The sequence below is a fragment of the Bufo bufo genome, chromosome 4 (genome assembly GCF_905171765.1).
Source record: "Bufo bufo chromosome 4, aBufBuf1.1, whole genome shotgun sequence".
Taxonomy (NCBI): Eukaryota; Metazoa; Chordata; class Amphibia; order Anura; family Bufonidae; genus Bufo; species Bufo bufo.
The window spans coordinates 350937913-350945450 of NC_053392.1; positions in this window are offsets into that span (position 1 = coordinate 350937913).

The window sequence follows — 7538 nt, forward strand, 5'->3', positions numbered from 1 at the left end:
GGGCCAGTATAATACCCCTGGTCTTAAAGGGGTTGTGCAGCAATTTATATTGATGACCTATCTTCAGGATAAATATCTACATAAACATAAATATCTGATCGGCGGGGATCTGGCACCCGGGAACCTCGCTGATCAGCTGTTTCATTACTCTGCACTTCATCTCAGACGTGCAGTGTAATGACAAGTACTCGCTCCATTCAATACACCGCTGCCGCACAGGAGACGACATGTAGTGTAATGACCAGGAAGCAAAGCTTGCATGGAGTGCCGCCACCTCATCAAACAGCTGATCGCCTGGCTGACGGGTCTCGGACCCCCACCGATCAGATATTGATTGCAAAGAAAGAAATTGGGTTTAGTCAACACATCCCAATGCGCAGGTGCACGTCCCAATGGCTGAAAGCACAAAAGCAAAAACAAACACAATGCAACAGAACTCTGCAAACAAATAATCAAGTAAATACAATAGTACTAATGCTAATGCTACGTGATAAATGTGAGATTCTTAGCAAATACATTTGTGATCTGTTTAGGACAGGAACCTCCATTAAATTCAGGAAATGCAGGTTCCACATGCATGTTGAGCCTACACTGTTATACCTCTTTTTGTGCCACAATGGCCTCCATTAAATTCAGGGAATGCAGGATCATTTGAGGATAGGTCATCAATATACCGTAAATCATTGCACAACCCTTTAAGCTCTGTATAAACATTAGCTGGTTATTCCACTTATCTTATTAATGAGACACACAATGCAGATTTCCTGTATAATATGATGATAAATTTAGTTTTCCCTGTTGTTACGGTAGGCTTTTGCATTTTGGAAAGTAGTTGCGTAGGCCGAGAAAGCAAAATGGAAGAGAGATGGAACATACAGTATGTTTATTGGTGACTTTGAATAAATTCATGTGGAAGTTCTAGTGCGTTCAGTTGCACCATAAATGGTCTACTACACAGTTTGTGTGGGAATTAGAGTAGTCGTGTATAGCAAAAGTAACACATAAAGTAAGTTTGAAACATCTGAAGCAGAATATAATTTTCTCCACATGGTCAGGAAGATTAAAATCATGAAAATGAGGCAAATTCCCCACGACCGCATGGCTTTTTTAGTATTTTGCGGTCCGCAAAAACGGATCCGCAAAAAATACGGATGAAGTCCGTGTGCATTCCGTTTTTGGCGGAACGGAACAGCTGGCCCCTGTTAGAACAGTACTATCCTTGTCCGTTATGCGGACAATAATAGGACATGTTCTATCTTTGAATGGAACGGAAAAACGGAAACGGAAGGCATACGGAGTATCTTCATTTTTTTTTGGAGTATCCATTAAAATTAATTGTTCCGTATACAGTCCGTATACGTAGCGCAAAAAAAACAAAACTGAAAAAATAAGTTTGTGTGCAAGAGGTCTTATTCTGTGTTGATCCAGTGTCTGATCGATGGGGATCCAACAGCTATCACTGATTCTGAGAATGGATTTCCTGTGTCCCCCATTTAAATGGAGTGGTGGTTGAGCATATTGTACCATTCAAAGTCCATGGAACTGTCATTGATAGCAGAGTACAGTCCCACAGTCCCATAAGGTTTCAATAGAGTGGCAATGCGCATGCTAAACTTTATCTCCATTCAGATGGGGAACACAGGCTCCTCATTGTCATGTTCAGGGGGGGTTACCAAATATCAGACATCCACTGATCAGCTCAAGCACTGCTGCTCCATTCTAAGTCTTTGAAAATGCCAACGGTAACGCACTACAGTGCATAGCTATTTCTAGCAGTTTCAGAGAATTTCAATAATGTTACAGTGCACATGTTCAATTGCTACTCCTTTCAAATGGGGGACACAGGCACCAGTTGTTGTGACAGTAGGGGTGCCATCAGTCATACCTCTACCAATCAGAGTTATCCCTTATATTTGGAATAGTTGATAAACTGTCATTCTTGAGTAACCCCTTTAAAGAGATATGCTGGTTACGACAAGGTATCCCTTATTCACTGGGTAATGGATAACTGACTGATCGGTGGGGGTCTGATTCCTGGGCTCCTGTTAATCCATTCATTCTCTTTGCTGATCCCTTTATTCTCTTTACCAGAGACAGAAGAGCGATTTACTTGGCTATTTCAGTCACAATAAATTGAGTGGATGGAGCCATACTCGACCTGCTGCTCCATTAGAACAGGGAACAGGACACCCCAAATCAATTAGTTATACCTTATCTAGTGGATAGTGGATAACCTGTAGTAACTGAAATATAGTAGCCCTATAAAGATTGCCATATCTGTTTGTTGCGGTTGAAGGGTAGGGCCAGAAACCACCACAGGGTAAATGAAACATATGGTGCGCAATAAAATCAGTTGTCCGTCAGTGTCATGCTTGGATGTGCTCACTCCTCATATGCAAGAGATTTTCCTTGTAGCCACCCTTAGCACCAGCAAATTTTTTTTAAATCTGAAATTAGGGACCGTGTTCTATTTACTGTAATATTCTTGAGGAATTTAAACATGGGTTTAATAAACTAGACAGTCTCTGGTTCCTCGGTACCAAAGCCGACTTCGGATCCATGTTTTAAAATGGTTTTAAAGTTAAAAAATTAATGGGCGAAGTTATTCACAGAAGTCTTGGTGATAACTCACTTTGCCTAGCTGGAGCCCATACATTTTAATGCTGCATGGAGACGAATCTCTGTACAGCATTCAGACAAAGTTTTGACCAAAGCGTCTTCAGATCTATGATCCGAAGCTCAATTTGCTCAACACTAGTGGTAAACCAGTTTTCTTAGAAACTGGTTTGGGAAATCTACCTATCTATGGTGCTATTTAGGAATGGGGAGGAGGATTTATCTTGTTAGATTTAGCATTCTGAAGCCTATTACGGTTCCATTTGGTGGTAACCCAGCTTTCCCAGGAACCTTTTAGTGCTATGGCACTATTTAGGAATGAGATTTATCTTGGTAGATTTAGAATTCTCTATTCTATTACAGTTCAGAATGGTTATAACCAAATCTATTTTTGTATTATTACTGACTAGGAGATTCTTTCTAACAAAATGGCTACTCTTGCTATGTTGACAAAAGTTATCCAGACTAAACCCAGCCTGTCCTCCTATACGTCCTGGACCATGTGCACTAGCATGAGAGGGGGAGAAGGAGATGGCATGGCTGCAGCCTGAGAGGACAATGCACTGCTTTTCCCTTGTATTTTCATGGTCTGCAATTGTGATATCTAATGAAATAAGAGCAAATAACAAAAACCATAAGAATATTGTTACATTTTCTTGGTTGTTCTTTTTTTGTGTTTGGATTCTGGCTTTAGTTCCCCTTTAAAGACTACTGAAGCTATAATAAATGGGCGCTGCATCACATTACAAATAAAGGTGCTGTTTACAGCTCAGATGGTTGCTAACTGTACTTATGGTTAAAATGTCAAGGTGTGATGAGGAAACACAGTAAATGACAAGACATTTTGGCAGCATACCATGAATTCTGAGATTTTTTTCTTTGCTTTGTTTAGTTACAGCAGACAATCACTGAGAATATCTGCTGAAGCATTACATATTTTACATGTACGTTTCCATAACGCATGTGATAAACAAAAAACCTTAAAGGGGATCTCAAACTTAACCCCTTTCAGACACATGGCGTAACAGTACGTTATGGCGGCAAGTGACTTCCCACATTTGGACATACTATTACGTCATGGTGATCGGGCGGGCACCTCAGCGGTGCGCGCCTGATCATTGCAGGGGCCCGGCAGTCACTGATAGACGGGCCCCTGCTGTATCCGCCGGCATCACTGTAAAAGCCGATGCCGGCAGATTACCCCTTCTATGCCACGGCGGGTGAGGGAGCCCATTGGGTCCCCACGCTGAGGAGGCGGGGACCCGATGGGTGACAAGGCAGCCGGATGCCATGCAGAGGCTTCCCAATGCATTGCACGACATGGAGACCTGCCTTCTACGGGGGCCAATGATATCCAGCCCCAGGCTGGGTCTCCTAGGCAACCTGTTAGTGCAGGGATGGCCAACCTGCGGCTTTCCAGCTGTTGTAAAACTACAACTCCCACCATGCCCTGACGTAGGCTGGGAATTGTAGTTTTGCAACAGCTGGAGAGCCTCAGGTTGGCCATCCCTGTGTTAGGCCTCATGCACACGACAGTATTTTTTCACGGTCCGCAAAACGGGGTTCCGTTTTTCCGTGATCCGTGACCGTTTTTTCGTCCGTGGGTCTTCCTTGATTTTTGGAGGATCCACGGACATGAAAAAAAAAGTAGTTTTGGTGTCCGCCTGGTCGTGCGGAGCCAAACGGATCCGTCCTGAATTACAATGCAAGTCAATGGGGATGGATCCGTTTGACGTTGACACAATATGGTGCAATTTCAAACTGATCCATCCCCCATTGACTTTCAATGTAAAGTCAGGAGTTAATATACCATAGGATCGGAGTTTTCTCCAATCCGATGGTATATTTTAACTTGAAGCGTCCCCATCACCATGGGAACGCCTTTATGTTAGAATATACCATCGGATTTGAGTTACATCGTGAAACTCAGATCCGACAGTATATTCTAACACAGAGGCGTTCCCATGGTGATGGGGACGCTTCAAGTTAGAATATACTGAGAACTGTGTACATGACTGCCCCCTGCTGCCTGGCAGCACCCGATCTCTTACAGGGGGCTGTGATCCACACAATTAACCCCTCAGGTGCTGCACTGAAAAAGCTTTCATACAGACGGATCTTCAGATCCGTCTGTATGAAAGTAACCTACGGCCACGGATCAAGGACGCGGATGCCAATCTTGTGTGCATCCGTGTTCTTTCACAGACCCATTGACTTGAATGGGTCCGTGAACCGTTGTCCGTCAAAAATATAGGACAGGTCATATTTTTTTGACGGAGAGGAAACACGGATCACGGATGCGGCTGCAAAACGGTGCATTTTCCGATTTTTCCACAGACCCATTGAAAGTCAATGGGTCCGCGAAAAAAAACCGGAAGACGGCACAACGGCCACGGATGCACACAACGGTCGTGTGCATGAGGCCTTAGTGTATTACTCAATGTAATTGTACGCTAACAGGCAATGCATTACAATACAGATGTATTTTAATGCATTGCAGAGGGAATCAGACCCCCAAAAGTTGAAGTCCCAGAGTGGGACAGAAATAAAGTTTTAAAAAAAGTAAAAAAATGTGTTTTTAATAAAAAAAATTAAGTTTCAAGTAAAAAAAGAAAAAAAAAACCCCTATCCCCAGATTTTATAATAAAAAATATTTTAAAAAAAAACCCACACATATTAGGTATCATCGTGTCCATAATGACCGTCTCTATAAATATATCACATGATCCACCCCATCCAATAAACACAATTAAAAAAAAAACTGTGTCAAAAAAAGCCATTTTTGTCACCTTACATCACAAAAAGTGCAACACCAAGCGATCAAAAAGATGTATGCCACCCAAAATGGTACAAATAAAACCATCACCTCATCCCGCAAAAAATGAGAACCTACCTAAGACAATTGGCCAAAAATAAAAAAGCTATGGCTCTCAGACTATGGAGACACTAAAACATCATTGTTTTGGTTTCAAAAATGTTATTATTGTGCAAAACTTAAATAATTAAGAAAAAGTAAACATATTAGGTATTCCCGTGTCTATAACGACCTGCTCTATAAAAATATCACATGACCTAACCCCTCAGGTGAACACTGTAAAAATAAATAAATAAAAACTGTGCCAAAACAACACATTTTTGGGTCACCTTGCCCCATAAAGTGTAATGTTGAATGATCCAAAAAATCATATGTACCCAAAAATGGTACCAATAAAAACGGCAACTCTTCCTGCAAAAAAAAGGAACCCCTGCACAAGACAATCGGCGGAAAAATTAAAGAAATATGGTGTTCAGAAAATAGAGACACAAAAACTTTTTTCAAAATGCTTTATTATGTAAAATTGAAACAAACAAACAAACAAAGAAAGTAGACATATTTGATATCATTGCGTCCGTAACAACCTGCTCTATAAGAAAAGCACACGATCTAACCTGTCAGATGAACGTTGTAAAAAACTAAAAATAAAAACAGTGCCAAAACATTTCCTCACAAAAAACTTAATATAGAGCGACTAAAAATCATATGTACCCCAAAATAGTACCCATAAAACTGTCACCTTGTCCTGTAGTTTTCAAAATGGGGTCACTTTTGGGAGTTTTTATTGTAGGGGTGCATCAGGGGGGCTTCAAATGGGACATGGTGTCTAAAAACCAGTCCAGCAAAACCTGCCTTCCAAAAACCATACGGTGCTCCTTTTCTTCTGCGCCCTGCTGTGTGCCCTTACATCAGTTTACAACCACATATGGGGTGTTTCTGTAAACTGCAGAATCAGGGTAATAAATATTGAGTTTTGTTTGGCTGTTAACCCTTGATGTGTAAAAGAAAAAAATTATTAAAATGGAAAATTTGCCCAAAAAGTGAAATTTAGAAATTTCAGCTCCATTTTTCTTTAATTCTAACAAAGTTTGTAAAATCAGTTTTGAGTAACTTGAGGGGTGTAGTTTCTATTGGGTCATTTAGGGGTTATTTATGGGGGGTTTCTACTATGTAAGCCCCACAAAGTGACTTCAGAACTGAACTGGTCCTTAAAAAGTGGGTTTTTGAAATTTTCATAAAAATTTTAAGAATTGCTTCTAAAGTTCTAAGCCTTCTAACGTCCTAAAAAAATTAAATGACATTTACAAAATGATGCCAACATAAAGTAGACATATGGGGAATGTTAAGTAATAAATATTTTATGACGTATCACTTTCTGTTTTAGAAGCAGAGAAATAGAAATTTAGAAAATTGCAAATTTTTCTAATTGTTTGGTAAATATGGGATTTTTGCATAAGTAAAGGGGAAATATATTGACTCAAATTTTTGACTGTCATGAAGTACAATGTGTCAAGAAAACAATCTCAGAATGGCTTGGATAAATGAAAGTGTTTTTTAGGCCTCATACACACGACCGATTTTTTTTGCGGTCCGCAAAAACGGGTTCCGTAGTTCCGTAATCCATGTCCGTTTTTTCTTCTGTGGGTCTTCCTTGATTTTTGGAGGATCCACGGACATGAAAAGAGAAAATAAATTCTAAGTCAAGTTTGCCTTTAAAATGATTGAAAAAAAACGGACACGGATCACGGACACGGATGACAATCTTGTGTGCATCCGTGGTTTTTCACAGACCCATTGACTTGAATGGGTCCGTGAACCGTTGTCTGTGAAAAAAATAGGACAGGTCATATTTTTTTCACGGACAGGAAACATGGATCACGGCCGCGGATGAAAAACGGTGCATTTTCCGAATTTTCCACTGACCCATTAAAAGTCAATGGGTCCGCAGAAAAACACGGAAAACGGAACAACGGCCGCGGATGCACACAACGGTCGTGTGCATGAGGCCTTAAAGTTATTACCACATAAAGTGACACATGTCAGATTTGCAAAAAATGGCCTGGGGTAGAAGGGGTTGAAGAGGTTGGCCCATCTGGGACATTTATGG